At 38.0% G+C, this 11,370-nt stretch overlaps 1 pseudogene; it reads left to right on the top strand.

Annotated features, from left to right (window-relative positions):
- Nucleotides 1-1,721: 1,721 nt before the first annotated feature.
- LOC115423382 (WAP, Kazal, immunoglobulin, Kunitz and NTR domain-containing protein 2-like) lies at nucleotides 1,722-9,131 on the top strand (annotated as a pseudogene).
- The last annotated feature ends 2,239 nt before the right edge of the window (nucleotides 9,132-11,370 follow it).

The raw sequence follows: 11,370 nt of genomic DNA, 5'->3' as shown, positions 1-11,370 counted from the left end.
GAGGGGTGAAGGTTAAGGGTGGAGGTCCAGATCTGGCTAGGAGTTGTATGGAAACTCAAAACACTGCTTTTGCATCAGTCTGTAATATTCAATAAAAGTAGTTTGATAGAGTATAAGCAATACATCAGGACTGTTTAATTTCACCACGCTCATACTATCCCCTTGTTTTTAGAGGTGTGTGAGTCTTACCTGTGTGTGAACATGTGGGTGTATTTCACTGGAGAGACAGCAGACCAGACTAAGACTGCAGGGTTTGGTCTGGAGAGCACTGGGCCTCTTTGGGCTCAGCAGGGATTCAGCTTGTGAAGTACAGACTCTGTAGCAGTACTCACACCAGACTACTAATACTGATATAGATATTTTAAAGCTATAACAATACACAAGCAAAAATCTGATTCCACATTGATAGGTTTTGTCAAATCCTTTTTTCACCAGAACCCTAGCCTATTTTCTACAACATCTTCCTGGAATAGGCTTTTTTAGGAACAAACACATTTTTCGCAGTATGATACCTGCTGTCTGTACCTCTTGTGACTTTGTTTATATATGCACATATTGCAACAGCATTAGCCCAAAAAATCTTGCACAGAAACCATTTTGAAGGGCACTAAAAGCTTAACTGTCAGTGTTATCACTAAGTACTTACAATAAAAATGGACCAAAAAAATTATGTGTGAGTAAGATTTTTTTTTTTAGGTAACTAGAACATTACTTAGCCTAAATTTAGTCAAAACAAACATAACATAAAAAAAACAACAGATAACACCAATCCAAACTGGACAGACGGTGAACCCAGAGTAGTTGAAATATTATGTTTCTGAGCTGTGATAGGGAAATAGATTCCTCAACGTGCAGCTGAGATAAGATGTGGCTGGTATGGCACCACCATCTGACTCACTGGTATAACTGTTTAATATTATAATAACCATCTGGTTTAACCCATAAAGACCCAGTGTTACTTTTGTGGCAGTTCCAAAATGAATTTTTCTCTCTATTTAACCTTTCTTAATTGATTTGTCATAATTTATTCTAACACTCTCCTCTGTAATTTGCATTTTTCAGTGTAAATAATGTATTTTTCTATAATTAATTAAGATACTCATGAAAACTCAGAGAAAATTCAAAGGTTATTATATCAAAACAGAGAAAACTGAAGAAAAAGTGACTTAAAGTAAAATATATCACTAACTCTATTCGCTGTCATTGATCCTACTCCATGGGTTTTACTGGTGAATCAGTGTTGTAGAAGATGACCGCGTTTCCATGGTAACAACGGAGCCTCTGAATGTCCAAATGGGTCATATCTGATGATCGTGAAAAGATGACAAACTGTATTTTACACTAATTGTGTTCATGTATTGATAGGATTGATGGATCAACAGGTATTGAACAGTTTATATCAGTAGATGTTTTTAGTCATCGGTGGGTGTTTGGATCTTTATGGGTTAAGGAAACCTTTGGAAATATGAAGAAGAGGAGGAAAGTAAAGAAAAAGCAACAGGAGTATAGGATAGAGGTTTTTAATTGATTGATATGTAGAATAATCTATGTGTGGCACAATTAGTTAAAAAAAAAAAACAATTTCTCAATGAACTGAACCACCTTAAAGAAAAGCAAAGTAAAGTAAAGAAAAAGCAACAGGAGTATAGGATAGAGGGTTTTTAATTGACTGATATGTAGAATAATCTATGTACGGCACAATTAGTTAAAAAAAATAACAGTGTCTCCATGAACTGAACCACCTTTACGCACTCTCCATCATTTTAAATGAACCCAGCTCCTGTCCTTCTCTTGCATTATATTAATGTATTCAGAACATCTGAGACTCAATAACAGGAAGTAGAGGAGCTGTAGTGAGTTTGGTGCCATCTTCTGGAGACTCACATTTTGTTCACACACTGATAGAGTTAGTACAGAAATAAACTAGTGCATTATAATGTAGTATGACCACAGTGCGCAATGTTGTCACATACTGCGGTTTGATGACATTCAATACTGTGCAAGGGGAAAATCAGAATAAATAGTCTTTACATTTATGGTAAATATATGAGAACACACTTCTAAAATGTCACTCAACTGTATAATAAGTTGAATCTGTTTTTATTTTACTGACAGGTCGTCTCCTTTCCTCTGATTTTGAAAGCTAAGGGTTAAGGCGTCTGCGCTTTTTACGCACAGGTGTCTCCGCCAGTCCTCTGTGAACCAGCGCCTTCAAACTTGGGAAACTTTTTTTTTTTTTTTCTCTTTAATTAAGTTGATCATAACTGTAACTCAGCTGTGATTTGCTGTGCGACTAGACAGGCAACTGTAATTCATGTAGTGAGATCTTAAGTGGGTTTGCTCGCCTCAACCCTAATCTCTGGCTCTTATTAAACGTGGACCAAATAACCTGGAGAGCTGTGCGCATCGGCACCAGTTCCACACGCTGCTATTTTAGCTGTTTTTATGCTGCTTTTCCTTTCACTGTTAGAAGTGCGAGAAACTTTAAAAAGGAAATATATTTTTTCCATTTCCAGACGCGTTAGAAAGTTATTCCTGTCGGCTTTTTTTTTTTTTTTTCTTTTCCAAGATTGTGTCCTTTGTTTTGCGCGTTGGATATGTGGTGGATGCTGTTTCCCCGATGGATTTGGTTTGTTCTGGGACATTTTTACACTTTTCTCCTTTTTATGGACAGCTGTCGTGTAAAAGCTATGCCTATGTCATCAGTTGCAAAAGTGGTGTATTCACACGCAGGTATGTGTCCGAACGAACTGAACCCCAACCTGTGGGTGGATGCTATGAGCACCTGCATGCGAGAGTGTGAATCTGACCAGGTGAGTCCTGATGGAGCTGCAGCCCAAACCTGTACACTGACATGCACTGACGACTTTAATGTGGAAGACAAAATGTGAGAATATACCTAGTATATATATTATATAGACTATTATAGTTTTATATTTTTAAATATATATACGTATTTCATTAACTGGATGGCAAAAATGTAACTGAATAATTTTATGAAGTTTCAGAAAAGTGTGGAGTGCATTCTTAATCGACTAACAGATGCCAAAGATTTACACTTTTTTTTTTTTACACAGACAGATAGACTTGATCTAACTTAAAAAATAAAATAAAATAAAAAATAGTACGGTAAATTAACCCTTTCATGCATGAATTATTAGAACATTAATCAATATTTTTTTTCCTGAGTGTTTTTATTCCTCTTTAGACATGAAAAAAACAAAGTGATTGAAAATTTTCTTATGAACCTATTTTTTATGGAGTTGCAAAAATGTCCACTCAGCTGGACACCATGTGTTTCATTTTTGAAGCAAAGAATCATGTATTTAGTGATATATTGTGTGAAAACTATTAAATAAAAACATTTTTAATGCTGCAAATATGATGTTCTGTCACATTTTAACATGCTCTAATATTCAGTCATTACTCACTTCATGGAGATAATATGGAGAAAAAAAAAATTGTTAAAAAAAAACAAACAAACTGTTAATAACAGTCTAATACAGTGTTTTTCAACCTTGGGGTCAGGACCCCATGTGGGGTCGCCTGGAATTCAAATGGGGTCACATGAAATTTCTAGTAATTGATAAAAAAAATAGTAATAAAAAATATGTTGAAATGATTCAATATATATGTCATTATAATTAAAACACCACACACCTTTCCTTATTGAAATTTAAATTTAAAAATAAAGCGTAAATGTTGTTTAAAGTTAATGTTTGTTTGCAACATAGTATAGCAAACTATTACATGATCAAAAACAAATTAATTTTAGCAAAAAAAAGTCTCAGTTTTGAATGTCTGGGGTCGCCAGAAATTTGTAATGTTAAAATGGGGTCACGAGCCAAAAAAGGTTGGGAACCACTGGTCTAATAACAATAACAAGCAATTGATTTACACTCAAACATGTTAGTGCAGATCAGGTTTATCTAGAACAGCAAAGTTACAGTAATGGTATGAATGTCAGTGTTTGGGATGATGCAATGAACGTCCCCTGTGTGGCTGATATGGAACTAAAACAACAAATGCATGAATATATAAGAGAACAGCTGTAGAATACCTGTCCACTGTAGTGACCACTATGCATGAAAGGGTTAATGTGTTTATACTTTTATTTCAAGTCTATGTAAGTTTTTGACGGTGACCAAACACTGACCCGACTGATCCAAACTCAATTTATGCAGCAATCCACATAATTAAAAAAAGTATTTTACTAAGAAGGATTTCCATCAAGCATTCAATTATCTCCTATTTTGTGCAGTTAACATTTATCCAAATAAAAGCAGTGAATGTGATGCAGACATTTTGCTTGTTTCCAACCTTGTAGGACTGTGAGACATTTGAGAAGTGCTGTCCTAACGTGTGTGGAAACAAGAGCTGTGTGGCAGCACGGTACATAGACATCAAGGGTAACAGGGGCCCCATTGGAATGCCAAAGGGCGCCACCTGCGACAAGTTCATGTGCTCCCAGCAAGGGTCTGAGTGTGACATCTGGGACGGCCAGCCTGTGTGTAAGTGCCGAGACCGGTGTGAGAGGGAGCCTCACTTCACATGTGCATCAGACGGCATGACCTATTATAACAAGTGCTACATGGATGCAGAGGCCTGTTCCAAGGGTATCTCTATCTCTGAGGTCACCTGCAGGTAACATGTTAAGTATTTTAGATCTCCACTATTTTGATTTTGGAGTGATGAGGTAATGTTTTATTTGGTCTTTGAAATTAAGACACCATCACTTTTATCTCTTATTCTAAAATGTTTTAATATGTTATCTCTGATATGTGAATGCACTGATATAATGGCTGAAAAAGGTTCTGTGTGTAAAATTTAGGACAGGGGTGGGCAACCTTGGCTCTGGGGCCACATATGGCTCTGTAGCATCTCTTATGGCTCCTCTGGTCAAAAAAACATAAGGAAAAATTTTGAAATGAACTGATGAGCAGTACTTTTAACATTGTTATAGGTCTAATATATTCTAACTTTGTCCGTCTGCAAAAAGCGCAGGTTTTAAGAAGAATAAAATCATTTGACAACATAAAAACCAAAATGGATTTTTTTTTTTGCCAAATTCAAACCAAGATGCTCGATTTGTATTTGTAGTTTGTAACGAAAGCCACTATATATGAAAGTTGAGCTTTTTCTCCATTACACAATGCTATTATGTTTGGAATAGTGTCCATCATTAAAAAATAATAGCCACAAATCTGAATGTTTTCTTTCTGTCGTGTATAATTTCATAAATACAACCGATATTGCTTTATTGCAGTGTTTTTCAACCTTGGGGTCAGGACCGTACATGGGGTGCCTTGAATTCAAATGCGGTCGCCTAAAATTTTTCGAGTAATTGCTAAAAAAAAAAAAAGTTACTGAGAAATAATATATGGTGCGTTGACAGAGACAATCCCAATCCATAAAAGACATGACAAACTGTGAAGCTGAACTGAAGCCTGTGGTACTGTTTATCTTTCAAATGTTCATTGTGGTCAGTTTCAGATGCTGCAGCTCTTTCATAATTCATAGTTTGAGTCCTTGTTTGTTCAGTATTAATTGTCAGCCTTGTAAATAGAAGCTGGACTGACTGTACATATCCTGACCAAGGAAAATAAAAATTCTTACTTTGTGCAGTAATCTACACCTGGCTTTTCTGCCTCTGTCCATAAAAAATATACATTATATAGACTAAATGTTGTCAAAAATAAACGTTTATTTGCAGCATAGTACAGCAAACTATTACATGGGTCAAAACAAATTAATTTTAGCAAAAAAAAAAAAAAAAAAAGTCTCCGTTTGAATGTCTGGGGTCACTCAAAATTTGGGATGTTAAAATGGGGTCACGAGCCAAAAAGGTTGGGAACCACTGCTTTATTATAATGAAAATACAATGTTAAATAGCAAACTAATCACAAATAGGCCACAGCCAGAGCAGCCACCTCCATGGTAAAATGTACATGGGTTTAAATACTTTTTTTCATGGCTCCAGTCAGATTTCTTTCTTTTTTCCAAGACAAAAATGGCTCTTATGTTGTGAAGGTTGCCAACCCCTGATTTAGGGGATCTAATTGGACAAATAATATGATCGAGATCTTTTTTTTTTTTTTTTGTTACCCAGTATATAAAATCCTGCCAAACTGATTTATTTTCATTCTTTGAATTGGTAATTTTTCTACAAGAGCCAAGAAATGGACTCCCTGTTCCTGTCTTCTTTATAGTATTTTATGTTTGGCTGTTAGGGATAAAATTATCATCACTTACTATGTTTAGTTTAGCTTATTTGTCTCAAACTTTGAAGTAAAAAAAAACAAAACAAAAAAAAATAAACAATTAAAACAAGAGATCACTTACATATGCACCCATCAACGGTCATTAATCACAGAAAAGTAATGAAATACAATACATTTAACATAAAAGTACATACAGTTGTGGAAAATTTATTAGACCAGCCCTTGTTTTTCTTCAATTTCTTGTTCATTTTAATGCCTGGTACAACTAAAGGTATATTTGGTTTGGACAAATATAATGATAACAACAAAATAGCTCATAAGAGTTTAATTTCAGAGCTGATATTTATCCGTTTTCTATGTTTTCTTGATAATAACAAAAATCCCTTCAGTTCGTACATCAATATCTATGGCATGTACTGACAAAAACAGTGCTTTTATTCATTCCATGTTTTCTTTTCTGTCTGTTTTAGTCACATTGATACACACAGGAGTTAGTACTTGATTGCATAACCACGTTTTTGATGAACTTTTGCTGGTCTAATAATTTTTCTGCGACTGTATATATCAACTCATAAAATACAGTTTGAGAGGGGACAAAAAGAAAGCCAAAGTTTTTCTATAGTCCTGCCCTTCCTTTTTGAAGTGTGAACTTGAATTGTATCCCTTACAACAGGTGGTGTCAAACTCATTTTCTTCCGGGGGCCACATTCAGCCCCAATTTTATCTGAAGTGAGCCGGACCAGTACATAATAGCGTGATAGCCAATAAATAATGGACAACTCCAAATTGTTTGAGTGCAAAAAAATAACATTCAGTTACGCCAGTATTTACATTTACAAACTATCCAAACATAAAGGATGTGACTAACTTGGGAAAATGGAATTTGTTAAGAAAATATAGAACCACAATTTTATCAATATTATGCCTCGACTTATCACTTATACATATGTACAAACATTTAGTAACAGGCAGAAAACTGTTAAAATTTTGTTTAATTTTCTTTAATATTTCTGGTTGTTCATATTTGTTCAAGTTATTCACATTTATTGTTAAAGGATAGTTTGTAAATGTAAAAATTTTCATATTTAATGTTTTTTTGCACTAAATCAGATAGAAAATAAACTGGTGTTGGCATATTATAGGTTATTAGGATATTATTTTTGAGTTTGATGCCCTAACTTGCACTTGGCAAATCCATCCTGAGGGGCCGGATTGGAACCTTTGGCGGGCCTGGGTTTTGGCCCCCTGGGCCACATGTTGACACCTGTGCCTTATAAGAATTAAATGGACAATCCAAATATTGAGTATATCATGGTGTTTTGGGGTTATTCTGTTGGCTGCGATCGATTTCACCGATACAAAAAAATACAGATCAAGTTTATTTATCCTCAGGGAGAAGTCATGCCACTAAATATCACACATTGAACCTTTAAGTAAAATCCCCTGACATATGCTGGCTCTGATTTATTTCTTTTTTATCCACCCTACTTACAGGTATCACCTGACCTGGCCAAACACCAGTCCAATCCCAGCAGAGACCACCCTACATCCCACCACTGCCCTCCAGACCACCCTTCCCGCTGACATCCAGCTCCCTGCCATACACAATGGCCCCACTCAGCAGGCAGTGTTTTGTGGGTGAGACAGCCAGCTTCCTGTGCGAGGTATGGGAAGCCACATCCGGAAATCACCTGGGAGAATAGCAGCTGAAGGGCAAGACAACGTCATAATGAAACCGCATAACGTCAGAGGCAATATCGTAGTCACTAACATCGGCCAGTTGGTCATTTACAACGCGCAGCTCCAGGACGCCGGTATTTACACCTTGCACAGCCAGAAATGTTGGGGGAAGTGTATCCTCACATTTCCCCTTGGTGGTGATCAGGAAAGAGGCGAAAGGTAAGAATTCATGGGGAACAGCACCAACCTGCCATTCCCAGCCGAAGAGTGTCTTAGAGTCCGGACACCGACGACTGTGGAGAAGACACCCATGAGCTGGTACTACGAGTCAAAGAGGAACAACTGCTTCACCTTCACCTACAGTCAGTGCAATAAGAACCGGAATCACTTTGACAGCTATGAAGCTTGCATGTTGTCATGTGAGGAGAGATCTGTCAGCTCCATGCAGCCTACCGAGCGCAACAGGGGCCGTGTAAAGCCTACGAGCCTCGCTGGGCTTACAGCAGCAGCCTCAAAAAGTGTCCACTCCTTCGTGTATGGAGGCTGCGGCGGCAACGAGAATAACTTCGAGTCCAAGAGGCCTGTGAAGAAATGTGTCCTTTTCCAAAGAACCATAACTGCAAGATGTGTAAACCTCGAGGTAAGATGGTCGCCAGCTTCTGCAAAAGCGACTTCGTGATCCTGGGGCATGTGACGGAGCTTACAGAGGAGCAAGAGTCAGGCCACGCTTTGGTGACAGTGGAGGAGATCTTGAAGGATGAGAAGATGGGTCTGAGGTTCTTCGGTAAAGAACCTCTGGAGGTGACTCTTCTGAACATGGACTGGAACTGCCCTTGTCCCAACATCACTGTCGCTGACGGACAACTGATCATCATGGGAGATGTTCACAACGGGATGGCCATCCTGCAGCCTGACAGCTTTGTAGGTTCCTCCAGCGCTCGTAGAATCAGGAAGCTCCGTGAGGTTATCCACAAGAAAACCTGTGATTTTCTTAAAGATTTCTCTGCCGCCCAGTAGAGATTATATTCTAATCATCCTGACTTCTAAGCTTCAGTGACCTCACAAGTCTCACTGTTCTGTTGCCTGTTTAACATTCATTTCACTTTCTTGTTCCTTACTTTTTGGAACAAATTTTAATCACATAGCTCATTAGTGATCACTTTTATCTCGTTTTTTTTATTTTTTCTTTCTTTTTCTTGATCAGTCAGTTCCTCACAGATTCGCATTGTTCTTTTCTTCTTCTTAACACAAGCTTTCTCTCTCTCACTCTCTCTCTCTCTGTTTTTTTTTTTTTTACTTTTGAAGTGAAGCTTAGATTCTTATACCTGGAGTCCACTGTCTGAAAAGTATCTACCATGTATAAAGTATTTAATCTTTGTAGCTGTTTATTAATATAACATTATACATTTTACCCACAAATATTATGTCTCCATTTAGCCTTATGTTATGTTATGATGTTGTGTGATATCCCAGACTCTCTGTTAACATCTGTTTTGAGCATATGAGAACACAATAGTACAATGTGAAGCCTCAGTTTATAAACCAGAATCAAATAAGGTATTTTTTTGTGTTTACTTTTTGATAAGTATTACAGTTATAATACACATTTGGTATGTGGACTTCTGTACTTCATATTTATTGTTCTCGATCCATTTCTTATAGGGCTGTGGCCAAAGGATGAACATGGGCATATGAGTATCTATGTGTATCTATGGATTTAATTACCTAGAAGAAAGACATCCCTATGCTCTGTATGATGCATTAGTGTTCATTTTTTATGGAAAATTATGAATAAAGAAAATATTCCATATGCTTTTGCTTTGTGAAGTCGTTGCTTCGGGCAAATCACCTGACATGTTCTGGGTTCATCAAAAGGCTCTTTCAAATAGTGCATGTGCTGTGTATTCGATGTCCCTCCATCCGTGTCCTCCTCCTTCCACTTCTATTTCACACACACAGAGCCTAGTCTGGCATTACAATCTGAAGCAGGTCACATTCCAGCCCAGCTGTGGTGGCCCGCAGAGCTGTGTGTTGTGTTGTGTCTGGGTCTGGGGCCCTCGCATAGCACACACCCCACCGGCCATCCATTGGCCTTGTGCGGCCCCTTTCATGTGCAAGAGGCCGGGGTGAAGGGGAAGAGGAGGAGGAGAGGGATGTTGGTTGATTCTCTCTCTTTCTGTCTCACTCAGTTAGCCACATCTGCGTTCAAGAACAGAAACAGAGGAAAAGGAGAACAGAACCTTTGTTAAGTCAAGCTTAATGGTTGAATTGGCTTCGTGAGAGCAGTCACTCTATAGGATAATGCAGGCTTTTCATCCTGAAGCTTTGGCCAAATCCTGCTGTGAAAGTGGTTAAGACATTTGAGAAATAGGACAGAGTAAAGATGCTTTAGAAAGAGGTATGCCCAAGAGAGGAGATACGATGTCAGGTGAGAGGATGGACAAACACTAGAGCAGTAGGACCAGCTGGATACAGGAAACCAAACATAAGGATCCAACTAGCCACCCAATAGTTTTCCCCCATCCCCCTCTGTCCTCCGATCCCCTTCTCCAACTCTTTTTCTCAGCCCTCTTCTTCACCCGTCTACCCGCTGACACCGACACAAACCAGCCTCGGGTGACGACCTCTGACCTCCTCCCACCTCCTAATGAAAAGGAGGCCACCAAGGAAAAGGTCACTTTCATTAAGAGTTGTTGACAAGTGTTAAGTGACTGGCTGAGCTCCAGACTACCTTCACACAGCCCCCTTGATGCTCTGCACATCACAGCTGGCTGCTGATTTCAGTATCAAGTTCACTTATAGACCACCAACCAGGCAGCCTGCCAGACAGACCATAATAATAAGCCAGACAGACGCAGGTACAAAAGGGGAAAGGGGGGGCACAATGCCCTCAGTGACATAGTGTCATGGAAGAACTTACTTTTATTCTCAGAAACAGTCCACATTCTTTGAAATAATAGATCATATTTGGGATTAATTGTACATTGATTTTAACATCTTACTGCTGTCACATTTTTGTGATACATTTTGTTAAACAGACTTGTATGAAAAGTTAGATTAAACCTGAGTGTTTTGGGTGATACCCCTAAGTAATCAAATAAGAACTTTTGTATCCGTCCTCAGTAAGGAATTATCCAACCATAGATAACATACTGTTACTGAAACATGCCATCAGCCTCTGACATATATCAGCTTTAATAAAGCAAGTTTGTATTAACAAAGAAAGACACATTATATTAAAAGGAATAATTATGATATGACATAATAACAGTAGGAATACAGAAAAAAAAAACAGTATGTTCCAAGGGAACAGAGGGAACATGACCCACATCACATGCAGGTGTTTAATCTTGGTGAATTGAAGTGTAAATGCACCGAGGAAACAACTATAAACACACACTGACACACACACATGCAATGTATGGACATGTGATGTAGTCTTGTTGCCTCCGCAGGCAAAAGACTAAAG

Source organism: Sphaeramia orbicularis, chromosome 8 (genome assembly GCF_902148855.1).
Source record: "Sphaeramia orbicularis chromosome 8, fSphaOr1.1, whole genome shotgun sequence".
Lineage (NCBI taxonomy): Eukaryota > Metazoa > Chordata > Actinopteri > Kurtiformes > Apogonidae > Sphaeramia > Sphaeramia orbicularis.
This window is presented reverse-complemented; position numbering and strand designations above follow the sequence as displayed.